This window comes from Chionomys nivalis, chromosome 1, assembly GCF_950005125.1.
Source record: "Chionomys nivalis chromosome 1, mChiNiv1.1, whole genome shotgun sequence".
In the NCBI taxonomy this organism is placed as follows: domain Eukaryota; kingdom Metazoa; phylum Chordata; class Mammalia; order Rodentia; family Cricetidae; genus Chionomys; species Chionomys nivalis.
The window spans coordinates 47,101,900-47,118,132 of NC_080086.1; the positions used below are offsets into that span (position 1 = coordinate 47,101,900).

At 40.2% G+C, this 16,233-nt stretch overlaps 1 protein-coding gene across 8 annotated transcripts in view; it reads right to left on the minus strand.

Moving 5' to 3' along the window:
* Nucleotides 1-16,233, minus strand: part of Chl1 (cell adhesion molecule L1 like) — a 218,045-nt gene that overhangs the window by 166,260 nt on the left and 35,552 nt on the right. For 2 of the 8 annotated variants that reach the window (XM_057769412.1, XM_057769421.1), the window contains exon 2: nt 5,346-5,582. The exons of the other annotated variants lie outside the window; for them this stretch is intronic. The gene's annotated coding sequence lies outside the window, so the exon portion shown is untranslated. The remainder of the gene's footprint in view (nt 1-5,345; nt 5,583-16,233) is intronic. 8 annotated transcript variants of the gene reach the window in all.

Sequence of the window (16,233 nt, forward strand, 5' to 3'; positions counted from 1 at the left end):
CCATGAACACATCTCTGATGGGCTTAGCTTTTCTTTCATGCACCAAACAGTAAACAAAAGTCAAGGAGATTTTACATGTCTGTTGTTTGCATTCAATAAGCATCATTCATACAGGCTTAATCTCATCTGGTAATCCTAACACAATCCAACAGAAATTACTAATTAAGGAGATTATAACTTCTTTGGCACTAAAGAAAAGACTGTTAATATATTAACATATATAACATATATATGATATATATATGCAAATAACCTTCTTCTATTTTAAGCATTAACAGGCAATCACTTTGGCCTTGATCCAGAAGCTGTTGCCAAGAAGTTCTAAACAGATTGTGATGACTCCAGAGACCCTCACACCAGTAAACTGGAAAGAAAAATTCCATGGTAGCAAGCAAAAGAAACTCCCTACTGCTGTGCAATTGACCAAGTGACACATTGTGCAGACTGTGCCCTTTACACTTTTGTTTTGTAACGTCCTTTCAATCTCATTAGTCCTGTTTCTGAGGCCATTCTTTCTCACTTGATTACAACAAATAGAATTGCTTATGGGCAAAAACAATGCACAAGACAGCACTTTATCGAGGCTTCCAACCAGTGAGTGAGTGGTACACACCACTCCAGCACATTAAGGTTCATTGGTTTCTGGAGGCAAACTGAAGATTTTTATCTCACTAGAGAAATACACAGACTGAAGCCATTCTGTGCTGTACAGCATCCAAAGGGTTACAAAAATCTTTCAGTGTGAAAGAAAGAAAACACAGTGCTTGCACAAATTGGGTGAGGCTTTCTGATCCACCTGTTCCCTTATCTAAGGCTGAAGTTAAAAGATGTAATAATATTCAATTTTTTTTTTTTTTTTGGTTTTTCGAGACAGGGTTTCTCTGTGGCTTTGGAGCCTGTCCTGTCCTGGAACTAGCTCTTGTAGACCAGGCTGGTCTCGAACTCACAGAGATTCACCTGCCTCTGCCTCCCAAGTGCTGGGATTAAAGGCGTGTGCCACCACCGCCCGGCTCAATATATTTTTATTATTCAAGTCATAAGGATGCCATACATTCAGTGTTTCACACAGTTGAGTCCCTCTTCTGCTGTTCAAATCTTAAGTCTTGGTTGGACAATCCCTCAAAACCTATTCATGCCATGCAAACAACATAACATGGGGCCCAACTTCTCACCACTGTCAAGAACACTCATCACAATAGAGAGCAGATTCTGTGCTAAATCACTGACATTCTTACTTGGGTTTTTGAAGAGCTGGTTGGCATCAAGTAGGGAGGCAGTAGTTGCTGACCAGACTTATTTGTATGCTCACAGAGGCTGCCTAGGCCTGCTGAGTTTTCATCTGCTTCATTCAACTTTGGTTGAGAAAGTATCCTCATTAATCATGGACTTCAATTCTTGACTAATCTAATCTCTCCCTCTCTCCCTTTCTCTGTCTCACCCACTGCCTCCCCCATCCCGTGTGTGTGTGTGTGTGTGTGTGTGTATGTTTGAGCTATTTGTTTTCCTTTAGTTCTTTTATGATTCAGATTGCATGACCTCCTAAAAGGGGAGTATAGACAGTCCTTTAGACTGTAAATAATATGAAAACATGTTCATGTACATATGCTTATTTTTATATTACTTAAGTAAAATGATTTCCCTTTTTATTTTTTCTCCTTCTGATAGATGCTAGGAATGGTGAAATTCTCTCTCTCTCTCTCTCTCTCTCTCTCTCTGTCTCTCTCTCTCTCTGTCTCTCTCTCTCTCTCTCTCTCTCTCTCTGTGTTTGTGTATATTTGTGTACAGCTATTAGATGTATAGGGTCCAACGGTGTTATGATACATGCACACACATACATGTAGATGATACCAGTATAGTCTAATAAAAATACCTTTCCAATTTTGCTGTTATTTTACTGAATATGTGATCTTTTACATTAATTTACTCTAGAAATATTTACCCTGTCTCACTCGTGCTTCTACTTGGTAATAATGTCTTATTTTTTAATCTCTAAACACAAAAGTAGTTTTATTTCCAACATCTATAAAATTCTTTATCTAGAGATGCAAATAATTATAAACACCAAATTTAAAAGGAAAACTGACAGCGATACTGAAAACTGTGAATAACCTAAAAGTATAAGAACAAGTAGATATTTGCTTGCTTCTTTGAATAATAAAACACTGTAAAAGAAAAATTCTATAACACAGGTATAACTATCTAGTTAAGCTTTGATCAACTGAGGAAAAATACAAAAAGGAAAAAGAGAAATTACATTGGAGAGGGAAACAGAACATTTTTAGAACAAAAGGAGTAAGTAGATAAGTTGGGTCATTTTGGAAAAAAAAACATATCTATCTACAGGAAACATGAGACAAAAGATCTGAATTAGTTCATCTCTGGCCCAGACAACCTCTTGCTAGAAGCATCTTGCAGATGTGAGGCTAAACATAGTATTTTTACACAATGAAGTAAGCAACCCCATGAGGTTATCATGTGCTCGCAAGATAAAAAGTGATATCTTTTTTTGTGTGTGTGCTGAAGGAAAACTTGCCTGCCTAAGAAATCCTTAGAGATCTGTCACTTTTCAACATGATGTCTTCCTAAAAATATTTTCAAGGTGAGTTTACCCTCAGTGACTATTACAGAAAAATACAAAGAAACGACAATCCTATCCTTGACAAAGTAAAGGAGGGGGCAATAGCTATTCCTGGGAGGCTCTAATCTAAGCACTCAACAAAATGGCATGGCTTGATGATTGCTGCAATCTTAGTGTCACCGTATGGTGAAATACAGCCTGGTTGAATTCATAACTGAATGGATGCAAGCTATACATATAATTGATGGTGAGTGACACTTTACAGTTCCTTAACTTGACAAGGCCAGGTGTGAATGTCTTATGCTCACAGAGCAGGACGGAGCACATTTCAATATGATCTATAGAGAGATGTAGAAAACAAAAGAAACAATAAAAGGGCTGAAATTATAGCCAGGGTGTATATTCTGATGGTGTGAACTTACACTAATGGTATAGGCTTTCAGAATTACAACTATCTCATTGGCAAAGAGGAACCATAGAAACACCCTTGAAGAGTGGGTTTAAAGAGTTCAACTTACATTTTAAAAAGTGTAGCAGAGCACACATCTACAAGGTACTCAATGAACTGAAAGGGCTACAGTAGCAGCACTTTCTAAAGCCCTGCATCATACCATGACAGCTCATCATGTCAGCATCCCTAGTTTCTTCAATAATAAGCTCCTGTACTCAGATTCAACCAACAAGAGGAAACCACATGGTAGCCCAGATGACAGTATATAAACCTTGAGAACTCCTGCATAAATTATGTGCATGAACAGACACATGCAATTATTCACCAAGGAGAGAAAGGGTTTTCTGTTTGTTGTTTGTTTGACTTTTTAGTGTAAACATGTTTATGAGTTCCTTAGGACCAGGGAGAAAGAATTACCTCAGTAAGTTTTGATGCTGTAGTTCCTATGTTCAGAGGTTATTATACTGTCAGATATTCATTTCTTCACACATGTATAGCAAATGAAAATGCCTAGCCTAAATGTGTGTTTGTAATGAGTAATATCTCTTTTTTCCCATAAAAATCTGCTTAATATCAATTGGTTCATAACACCATAGATGTTCTTGTGATTTAAAAAACAATCATTATAAAGAGCTGACACATCTCAGCTTTAGTCAATATTAGGTCAATAAACTGAAGAAATTAGGATAAAAACATCTCTTTTTCTATCATCAGTTGACATTACCCTGGCAGGGATGAACTCTTCTATACTCATGCTGTGTGTCAGTTGTTCAATATATGTTTGTTGAGTGACTATATACTTTCAAAGTGAAATAATACATGTTGTACCCTATAGGCCCTGGAATATGAGTTAATAATGAACAAAAATGAGCATATAGCAGAAACTGGTTGATAAGCTTTTTAAAAAGTGCAGAACAAAATACAAACCAAAAAAATGAGCTCAACAATAAACATTTGTTGTGAAAGTATTTATTTGATCAACTTTGTATGAACAATATGAAGATGCTAATTGTTTCTCTGAAAAATGCTGCCTGAAACAGGACTCAAATAAATATGTCCTAGTTCTCATTGCTACATACATAATACATACTTTTCTTAGTTTTATTTCTATTGCTGTGATAAAGCACACACACATGCAGAGGGCCTAGGTCAGTCCCATGCAGGATCCCTAACTTTTGGTCCAGAGTACATGTGTTCCCAGGAACTTGGGTCAGCTATCTCTGATCCATGAAGAAGGTTAACTGAATGAATTTTATGGGGGGGCTGTGTTTGTTTGCTTGCTTTTGTTTTGTTTTGATTTTCTGTATGTATGCTTGGTTTTGCCCCAAACCCTATGAAAATGTTATTTATTAATGGAAGTGAAGTTGGCAAAGAAGAGCAATAGTGGTAGGGAGTTTGGCAACTTATGGACCTTTCACTAATAAATCTACAGTGGACTGTGAAGAAGATTAAAAACATTAGAAAATTTTACTATAGAAAGGCAAATATACAGAATCAAACAAATACTATGTCAAAAGGTAGAACTGGTGAATAAAATTCTGCTTGCATGACTAGAATTCTAGTTTTATTACTATAACAGGCTACAGGAACAAATAGGGCACAGAGACATTGATATATGCTCTTCCCCAGTGCATTCATAATATATTCAAAACAATAACTCTGTATATTTATTTCATGTCTACCTCTTAGAAATATTTAAAGGAAGCAAAGCAATCTTCTCAAACCCATGACTATCCCAATAGACATTATCCTAGAAGGTCCTGAACGAGACAATGTGATCAGTAATTCTTAAGTATGTAAGGGTTTTACCCAAGTGGAGTGTTGTCTGAGGTTGTTTGTTCCAGAAGCTCAGATGAAAAATAATCACACAGAAACTATATTATTTAAATCACTGCTTGGCCATTCAGTTAAGTGTACTGCTAGCTAGCTCTTATATATTTGGTTAACCCATTTCTATTAATCTGTATATTGCCATGTGGCTGTGGCTTACTGGCAAGGTTTCTGTTACTGCTTCTGGTGGCTACATGGCTTCTCCTCACTCTATACATACATTTCTACTTCTCCTACTCTTTCTATACATACATTTCTTCTATCCTGGCTATATTCTGTTAAGCCATCGGCCGAAAACAGCTTCTTTATTAACCAATAAAAGGGACACATATACAGAAGGACTTCCCACACCACTCGAGCATGCAATGCACAATCAGTAAATGAGCTCCATCACTATTTGTGTCACTTTGGAAATTGCTTCACTCTTCTCTTTCTCTTGAATCATTTATGAGCATGGCAAAGCTCCCGAGAAAAGCAAGAGCTTACCATTGTGAAGCACCACTGCTTTAGAGTAGAGTAGGAGACCGCAGGCTTCAGTGAAACATTCAGATTTCTTACTGAACCCTTGATGGCCTTGCAAAACTCTTGATGACAATCCTCAATCATGTTGTAGAGTCAAACCAAAAAATTTCCAAGACTGATGCAGATATTTGTCCTTATCAAAATCGGGTAATATCAAAGTCCTTTTCCCAGAGGACTCAATCCTTCTGGTTTTCCAGTTTCCTGTTGACCACCATGAAAGAACAAAATATTCCATTTCAGCAGACTCAGGATTAGCTTTGGAAAGACTCATCTTTTCTAAAATGAAAGCAAAACTACAAAGGGAAATTACTGTCTTAGTTGCCGTTCTGTTGCTATGAAAAGACAGTATGACCCAGACAACCCCCATAAAGAAAATATTTAATTGAGACCTTGTTTACTGTTTCAGAGATTTAGTCTATTTTCATCTTGTCTGGGAGCTTGGTGACATTAAGGCAGGCACTGAAGCAATAGGTGAGTGTTTCATCCTGATCCATAGGTGGAAGGAGAGAGGGAGACTCTGGGTCTGATATGGGCTTTTGGATGGGCTTTTCAATGGCCTTCTTGAGTGACACACTTCCTGCAACAAGGTCACACCTTCCAGTCCTTCTAATTCTTTCAAATAGTGTCACCCCCTGGTTAAATACATGAGCAAATGGAGGCCATTCTTATTCAAACCACCACAATTATTGTCAAAAAAATTACATTTGTTAGGAAAGAAGCTAGAAAATGCATCAGGCTCTTTTTAGCTGATCCTTCTTCCTTGAGAAAAGATTTAGTCTAAGGAAGAAGAGATTGGGGTTATGAGACATTGCCTCAGTACAGATGACAATGGGGTGGCATTATCTAACCTTTAGGCAGTTCCTGTTGGGTGTGTTCCTTCTCAGTCTCCCATAGCCTGCTTCTCCTACCTTCCCCCAAGAAGTTCAAGTCCCCACCTCTTTCCTCATCATCACCTCCCCCATATGCATGCATTTGGGTCTCTCATTATCACTAATATTCACACATTTGGTCCCCACCCCCCGTGTCTCTTTATTTGTAGATGTTAAAAAGGTCACCAGAGGAATAACAGTGAATTTGGAATATCCCTACCTCCTTCTGGAATCTAATGTCAGAAGTAGTCTATCTTCTCATAACTACTAAAGATAGCATAATATCAAAGGAAATTGTGTTGGAAATGGTTTTGAAAGAAGCATGCAAAATATTAACATTTCAATTTAAAAATAAATCAAAAAGCTAACCCTGTAGGTCTTAACCTGGACCTAGTTCTGATTTGACATTATTTTCTGAGTCAACTGGAGACCACTTCCCCCATTGTAAAATGGCTATTAAAAAACATGCCCTGGCAGTTCTAAAACTAATTTATGCAGAAGCATTGTTTTATATGCACAATTCTAAAATGTATGATATTAATCTCTAATGTCATCTCTTAGCTAAGCCTGGTCAAACCAGATGGTTTGGGAAGAGTTAAGTGTTAGCCTGTATTTGTTTCTTTTTTTTTGTCATCATATTTTTTATTACTTTATAAATAATACCAATCAAAATTTCCACTTCCTCCCCTCCTCCTACTTTCCTTCTGCTCCTCCCACACTTTCCTCCCACCCTGCTCCAGTCCTAAGAGAGGGAAATCCAAGTCCCTCCCTCCTACATCCAGGCTTAGGAAGATATGCATCCAAATAGAATAGGATCCCAAAAAGCCAGTACGTGCAGTAGAGACAAATCCCAGTGCCATTATCTTTGGTTTCTCAGTCTACCCCAATTGTCAGCCACATTCAGAGTCCAGTTTGATCCCATGTTCATTCAGGCAAAATGTCTCAGTGGGTGGAACAACCCCTTGTGGCCCTAACTTCCTTGCTTATATTCTCCCTTCTTCTGCTCTTCAACTAGACCTTGGGAGCTTAGTCTAGTGCTCCGATGTGGGTCTCTGTCTCTATCTGTCATGGGATGAAGGTTCTATAGTGATATTTAAGGTAGTCATCCATCTGACTATGGGACAAAGCCAGTTCAGGCACCCTCTCCTCAATGGAAGAATGGATAAAGAAAGTGTGGCACATCTACACACTAGAGTACTACTCAGTGGTAAAAAAACAATGACATCTTGAATTTTGCATGCAAATGGATGGAAGTAGAAAAAACTATCCTGGGTGAGATAACCTAGACCCAAAAATATGTATATGATATGTACTCACTCATTAGTGGATTCTAGCCATAAACAAAGAACATTGAGCTTATAGTTTGTGATCCTAGAGAAGATAAGTAATAAGGTGAACCCAAAGAAAAACATATATAGATCCTCCTGGAAATTGGAAGCAGACAAGATCACCAGGCAAAAGTTGGGAGTATGGGGGTGGAGGATGAGGGGAAAGAGAAAAGGAGAGAGAGGGGGGAGAAAGGGAGGGTTGGGGTAAGCTTGGGGGAGTGGGATGGTTGAGATGGAGGAAGGACAGATATGGGAGCAGGGAAGGAGATATCTTAATTGAGGGAGTCATTTTGGGGTTGGCATGGGGCTTGGCTCTGGAGGGGTTCCCAGGAGTCCACGGGAATGACCCCAGTTAGGACCCTGGGCAGTGGAGGAGAGGGTGCCTGAATCAGCCTGTATTTGTGATAGTAACAAGATACACAGGGCTTCTTCTCTTTCAGGAGCCATTTTATTAGCCAACTTTCACCTCACTGTGGCATAAGGTAGGTTCGTCTTTGTATAAGTTCCCTATTTTAAAATGGAAAAGAATAACAACAATAAAAAAGACAAGCCATAAAAGAGATACCTATTGCTTAAAGTTCCAGACTCATTTCTCATGTAGAATTGTGAAAGGTAGTACCAATGTTTCCCATGCTCTTCTAAGATAGACTATTGTTCTTTCTCACTATAGGCTTTGTGACAAATATTTTCAATCATTATTAAATAACAGAATGACAGCTCATTAAAAATGTACATATGAAATACATATGAAGATTTCCTGGAAGTCTGTCAGTTACATTTCAGTATGCAAAGGATATATCATGGCTATTATGAAGACTTTCTACCCCTGAGGCATTGACTGTACAAGGGGCTCCTTGTTTATTCATTCAAATATGTGTTACTGAGTACTGTGCCTGGCATGATAGTCAAGGCACACCCCTAAATGTGAGGCCCTGTGTCTTCAAAATAGGCACTTTTTTAAAGAAATCCTGATCTCAAGATAATAGTCCCCATTTCCTGTTGGAGTCCCTGCACCTGCTACCATGATGTGAATAGTTGTTGCACAAAAGCCTTTAGAGCTCTGGCTACTCTCTCCACAATCCTTGCACAATGGTTTGGAGACCTGAGAATACAGGAGTGTCTATGAGTTCCCCAAAGAAAGCCAAGGACAACATTCTCTGGTCTCCTTTAAGATATGACTGTTTCAGAACTCCCTGTCTACCCACCAAACCATCGCAAAACTTGCTTTGGTTTAAGTCTTGGTAATTCCTTAAGATCTTCACCCCAGTGAACCCCAGAGCACAGTGAGCAATTCTTTTATGGTTTCACTATTCCATCAATGAAAAAAAATCAGTTTTTATACAGAAAGTCATTCAGAAAGGACTTGGAGATAGCAACTGCTTAAAGAATTTAAATGTGTAGCGTTTGTTCTTTTATGAAAGTAGTGAATATTCACCACATGGATTTGACAAAATAAACAGTTATGTGCAATATATATAGAGAGACATGCATAATTATATTTACATGTTTACACAATAAAATGAAAATTGTCAAAGGTGTTGACTAGTTGCATTACTGTAGTATCTATGTCTATTTTTTTAATTTTTGTAAATACCATCATAGTCTATTTTCAGATATACAGTCATTAAATGCATTAAATGGGACTACAAGATGTACAGATGTACAATCATAAATCAAAAAGTGGAATCCTCACTATAGACAGATCACAAAGCAGTCAACACATAAGTCTTTAAAGTAAACAAGGTTCCCAATCTTGATTGCGAGACTGTCAGAATATTACAGCCTTACAGCATAGAAAAAAGTAAGGTTGATCTATCTTAAAGGTCCTAAAGTCTTTGGCTTTAAGTGTGTTCAATTGCCTTTCCAGCATTCTTATTTGAAACGTACCTCTACAGGAAAAGAATGCTATCTCTAGGTAGGCAGTCTTTACAGTGAATTGTTGAATTTCCCCACCTTTATCTGTCATTAGACTAGTGAACAATGTGGGGGGGAGGGGATTACCCTTGCCCAGAGTCCTTCCATGTCTCTTTTTCTAGACTTCTTGTTATACTCCCTCACTACCTGTCACTATGAAAGTTCTGCCTTTGTTTTTAAATGTTCATATGCTTGAGTACATATGTACATAGACAACTAAGTTTAGATAAAATATTGATACATGTTCAAACACCAAAGTAAAAGGATACTTACTAACATCTTTGAAGTTTAGTTAAAACCTGGACATATGTTCAAGGTTTTTTAAATATCAATTTAAATATTTTCAAATACCAATTTAAAAATATGTTTATTAACTAGAATTGAAAATAGAAATTCTGGCAATAACTTAAATATTCAACAATAGCACAACTACTAATTATTTCAAATGGATTTTCAAAGGAAATTGAATCCTAAAAGAAACATAATGATACTAAGAATGACCTAAAATCCAAAAATTCAATGTAAAATGCAAGCTAAACTTTTGCCGAGAATTCTGTGCACATGAATTTACACAGGAAATACAACTAGATGAAAATGCATCAACTGGCAAGGACTACTCCTATGGAGGAAGCAGATAAGGGGAAACATACAGAATTTAAAAAACTCATCCTTTATTCACCTTCCTAGATCTGGATGGAGCGGGGAGGACCTTGGACTTTCCACAGGGCAGGGAACCCTGACTGCTCCTGGGACTGGAGAGGGAGGAGAAGAGGAGTGGGAGGAGGGGGAGAGGGGCGGGAGGAGGGGGAGGGAAATGGGAGGCGGGGAGGAGGCAAGATATTTTTTTTTCAATAAAAAAAATAAAATAAAATAAGGAGGAAAAAAATAATAAAGTCAAGTAATTATGTAAAAAAAAAAAACTCATCCTTCATAGCCATGAATTGTTTTTACATAAAACTAAATGTTAAGAAATAAAAATCGCTTTCTGACCACTGACTCTTTGGTTAGGTAGTAATGACAACATTTATGGAACTAAAAAGAAAGCAATAGCCTTCCAGTTTGAGAGTTGGGGTTGTGTTTGGGAATCAAGAGGTGCTGCTCGAAATCGCACAATAACAGGGAACAGTGAAGAGGGTCTGAGGGCTGTGAGAGGCTGTTCAGGAGGTCTATGGGGGCAGAAGAGATCATAAAGAGAAATGAGGCTGATGAGGTAGGCTGCAATGACCATGAGCAGAGCCCTGGGTGTCAAGCTTAAGTAATTAACCTTCATCTTCTAAAAGAAGACCATTGTAGGCTTTAGTAGAAAATGCCAAGATCAGATTTGTATGTCAGGGAGATAACTCTAGTTTGACAACTTTATAGGCTCAGAATCAATTAAAGTTTCAATGACACTGGAGGTTCTGATTCATTAAGAATGAAAGAAAAACACCTGAGGTGATAGCTGAATTGGTCAAATGCTTGCCTTGCAAGTCTGAGGACTTGACTTCAGTATTCCTGAACTGCTTTTTACAGAGCTTGGCATGGTGGCCTATGATTGCAATCTCAGAGCTGGGGAGTGAGAAACAGGCAGAACACCTCTAGGCTCACTGCCAACATGATTTCCCAGGCACGTCCCAGACCAATGAGAGAATGCATCTCAAAGAATTGTGGACGGTATTTAAGAAATGACATTCAAGATTGTATTCAGATCTCCACATACATATTTACACATAGACACACATAAATACATGGTCCTTTGGGCACACACACACAAACACAAACACACACACACACAGAGAGAGAGAGTGAGAGAGAGAGAGAGAGAGAGAGAGGAGAGAGAGAGAATGAAGGACAAAAAAGAGGAAAGAAAGCACCCCACATTATTGGGGATAGCTTAAGTTCAACTGTTACCTTATGGGAAGAACAAGTTCCCTGATTCCTTTCAGCGAAAAAAAATCTTTAACTGGAGGAGAGCTGAGAGCCAGATAAATTTTTAGACAATCATGAAAACTTAAGTGATCCAAAAAGCACCCATTCTGGCATTTAGTAGCCACATATCTTTGAATCTGTCACAACCTCTCTCACTTGATCCTCATTTCTAATTTTTATTTGGAACGAACAAACACCTCCCACCTTCACCTCCCAATGACAGCCTACAAAAGACAAACTGTGTAATTCTAACATAAGGACAATTATTATGAACATACCCAACAGCCCATGGAAACTGGTGGTAAGAAACAGCTCAAGGGCAAACACCTAACTTAGAAAACTGTGAAACTAAGTAGCTAATCAGCAATGCATAAGTAACTCAAATACTTTAACATATGTTTAAAACTGCTGTGAAGAGATATATTGAGGGATCCAAAGTGAAGGAGACTGTAACTACCAATATTACCTAAACAGTACCACTTTTTATTGTCTAATTTAGTATAATAAAATGTTTATTAATATTATTACATACCATGTATATAAATTCAATAATAACTCTCCAAATGCTTCAGTAGACATCTCTCCAAATCATAATACTTTAGTACAAAGACCTAAGAAATTGGTAGAATTGCAGTTCGTTAGTATATTTGTCCAATATACATGAGGCCCTAGAGTTTATTGACAAAACCACAGAAAAATTAAAATGGAGTTATCCACTGGAAAGCACACAGCAGAATGATGTGCAAAAAGAGTTTGCCACTCAAAACATGCAGCCTAGAATTCTGCAGCAATTTATTGATGTAGAGAGAGAAAGAATGCTAACCCCAGCATCTCTTCTCTGTGTGTGCTCAGTGCCACACACAAACACACACACACACACACTCACACATACACACACAGTATTAAAGAGATGGATATATCAATGCTAATCCTACATATGTCAGTCAGCAGCTGTAGAGAGCTGCGTGGAGTCGCACCTAATGGTGCTGGCTCCCACCCTCCACAATCCCAAAAGTGAGTGGTCTCTGTGATAATCAACTCCTAATATCAACTAGGCCTGACTTATGCTATTATCACGCAATGATTGTCGGCTGCTTGCGTATATGTGGACCTATGGACAGTGCCCAGGTGGCAATCCGGGGTTGGTGGCCCGTGCCTATTTAAGGGCTGGGAGAGGTTTGCCTGAGGAGAGAGGGAGAGAGGGAGAGTGAATGAGTGAGAGAGAAAGAGGAGGAGAGAGAGAGAAAAGGAAAGAGAAAGAAGTTGTGAATAAAGTCCTGAATAAAACTGCTGCAAGAAGAGCTCCGGTGTTGCGTCTTCCTTGCTGGACGAGGGGGGCCGCGACAAGTGGTGACCCATATGGGGACAAGACAAGTGATGCCACGTACGAGGAACTTCCAAACCTCTCTCCGTGGAGCCCAGAACTTGCTGCAGTTAGGGGGTGCACCGTATAATCCTCAGGTAAAGACTGGGGATCCGCGAAAAAAGAGGGTTTTCTACTCTTGCTGGTAGAAGGGAGAGTGGGGGGTAATAGGGCCGCGACTATAGCGGACGGATTAAAGTGAGGGTCACAACCAAAGTGGATGGTTTAAAATGAAAATAAAAGAAAGAATGGGATTTTAGAATGGGCGCTTCAACATCACACCTGATTTTTCTGGCTCTTAACGAGCTGTTACAGAGCGCATTGGAAAGGTTTTTGACTGAATGTGACACAATTGCTCCTTGGTTTGCAGTCTCTGGCAATCTTAATGTGTCATCCTGAGACAAGCTTGGTAGAGATCTGAATTTTGCTGCTGAACAAGGTACTCTAAGGAAGGGAGTTATATTCATGTGGTTTGAATTACTGAGACCTCCAGAGTTTGCAGTGGAGTGTGAGCAGCTGCGACTCCAAGGCCAAGGAGCTCCAGGCGGCTCCAAGGCCAAGCAGCATTGAGGGTCTGCGAAGCTGCAAACACCCAGGACCTGCCTTGAGGACCAACAAGGCCAGAACACTATGCCACTCGGGGCGGGCTCTGCACCGCCAGCCTCCACCTTACAGCTCAGTTGGGAAGTGGAGTCTCTGCCTCTCCCCTGCTGCCACGACCTGCATCTGAGCGTGGATGGAAAATGGTAATAAACTGCAGTAAATACCCTTAAGAATGCAGCGTCCCCGCTCAGCAGGAAGTAGCCAGACAGATTGACAACGCCCAAATTCCCTAAAACATGGTGTAAGTGGGGACCCTTCAATGGTTGCAGAGCAGCGAGCCTGCTTTCCTGAGTTCTGCTCCACTCCATGCACCAGTCTGGACCCAGAACGAATGCAGCTGGGGCAGAAAGGCAGCTGGAGCAGAGCTGGAGCAGAGCTTTACTAGGTGGCTGTGGTGGAAGGCACATTGCCTCAGCAGTCGGTGCCTAGCCTGGCGGATGCCACAGCAGTGCTAAGAGTATCAGCAAACACAACAAGAAGTGCTGGAGCTGAGACAAGCTGGAGCACAGACCCCACAGGGCTGCCTGAGAACGCAGCGTAGCTGCAGGGCAAGGAAAAGGCAATGGAAGTTTTAGGCTCTTCACGCCGCTGAAGAGTCTGAAGCAGAGCGAATTTAAATCAAGAGACTGCCCTATTATAGGAGCAGGTACCTGTGTGTACTGTTTTAGCCAAAGGGTTGGTAGAATACCATAGCCCAAATGGGAGGTTGGGTCTAGTGGTGATTGGGAACCCTACTGCTGGCAATCTCAACACCTGTTGTCATGGGCATTTATCTTTAAATCCTGTGTAAGATCAGACAACTCATGAGAATGCAGCATGTGGTCACTTAGCAGAAGCAGGATCAGCTGAGCTGCTAGGGAAGCCAAAGAGGTGCACGAGGGAGAAGGTGTCTTCCATGCACTCAGCTGACAAGAATGAATGTGCCACGGGGGTATGGCAGCTGGGGTATGTTAAGAGAGGCAAGTCTATACCCTAGTCTGTCAGACATTTCTATCCATCCGGGGCTGTGTGTGACCAGCATTCAATATGACTCATGCAGCTAATCTGTCTAAAGAATTGTCTAGATATCTTTTAGGTAATTGGTTTCGTGAATTCGAACAACTGGAGAAGCTACGAGTGAACTCCACATGCATGGATACCAGCCTGGCAGAAGGACTATCCTCCTGGATCACTCCATGGATCATCTGAAAGAGTGGGCGGGAATAGGAGCCCTAACAGGCTTAATGGTGCTTGCCTCCCTGGTATGCCTGTGGTGTGTCTGTCACATAAGGGTTTCATAGCATTGCAATGCAGTTATGATCATTCAGGCCATCATGGCCATTGAAGCAAGACAGTCCCCTCAAGCTTGGTTATCTATATTTGAGCACAGGATGCGAGGCTTGCGCACTGCACTTGAGGTAAGCATACATCAACCTCAAGAAGAGCAAGTCTGATTGCATGTGGGTTGGTGTCTAGCTCCCACCTCTGTAAAAAGACACCGGACAGGTCTAGTGTTCTCTGGGTGGATGACACCTGGACAGACACTAGTACATGTTCCATTTTTAACAGAGATCAGACCTCTACTCTTGCCTGTTGCTTTGCAAAACAAAAAGGGGGAACTGTAGAGAGCTGCGTGGAGTCGCACCTAATGGTGCTGGCTCCCGCCCTCCACAATCCCAAAAGCGAGTGGTCTCTGTGATAATCAACTCCTAATATTAACTAGGCCTGACTTATGCTATTATCACGCAATGATTGTCAGCTGCTTGCATATATGTGGACCTATGGACAGTGCCCAGGTGGCAATCCGGGGTTGGCGGCCCGTGCCTATTTAAGGGCTGGGAGAGGTTTGCCTGAGGAGAGAGGGAGAGAGGGAGAGTGAATGAGTGAGAAAGAGGAGGAGAGAGAGAAAAAAGGAAAGAGAAAGAAGTTGTGAATAAAGTCCTGAATAAAACTGCTGCAAGAAGAGCTCCGGTGTTGTGTCTTCCTTGCTGGACGGGGGAGTGGGGGGGGGGGCGCAACAAGCAGCTGTCATTCTTCTACTTGGTTTTTGTACTCCTGCCTAATCTTGATCAACACATTAGTCAGAAATGTAAGGGAACAAGGAATTTTTTAGCACATGAGTACAAACTTCATTAGGGATACTATCCATTTGAATGACAAAATCTACACATCTATTTCCAAGTGAATATTTCAATTGGCATAAATTTCTTTAGATATTGAAGTTGACATTTAATAGGAACTAGATCTAGATTTAATTCAAACCTAATCTGCAGAATTTGAAACAAATTTCACCCACGAACTGGGCTAGCTCTTCTCTCTATAACATTGTGCACCTCTAGAGAAGTAGCAAAGGTGACATTCTTCATAGTGGTACAAATGCTAAAGAGAGGAAAGAAAAGATAAAAGAGCTCCTTAATCATGTAAACTAAATCCATAAGGAAGTTTTAAATTTTTACAATAAATGTCAGAGAAGTGATTAGATGTTTGTATTCTCCCCCGCCCCATGTTGGTATATGTGTTTTATAAATGTATGGTGTATATATGTGGAATATAATTATGTAGTATAAGTGTGATATGTGCACACATGTGTTAGTAGGACCACTAAAAAAAAGGCTAGAGGAGATATCAGGAGTCCTCAATTCCTCTCTGCTGTAGACTGATGTGGGATGTTCCTCTGCATATGTGTTGCATTTATTGGTTAAAGAATATAGAAGCTTCATGGGCCTATGACAGGGCAGAATAGAGCTATGCGGGGGGGGGGGGGAGGGGACTAAATTGAATGCTGGGAGAATAAAACAGTGAGTCAATGAGAAGCCAAGTAGCCTCCAGAGGAGAAAGATGCTAGCTGCCAGCTAGAAACTTGCCTCTAGGCCACAAGAGTCATGGTG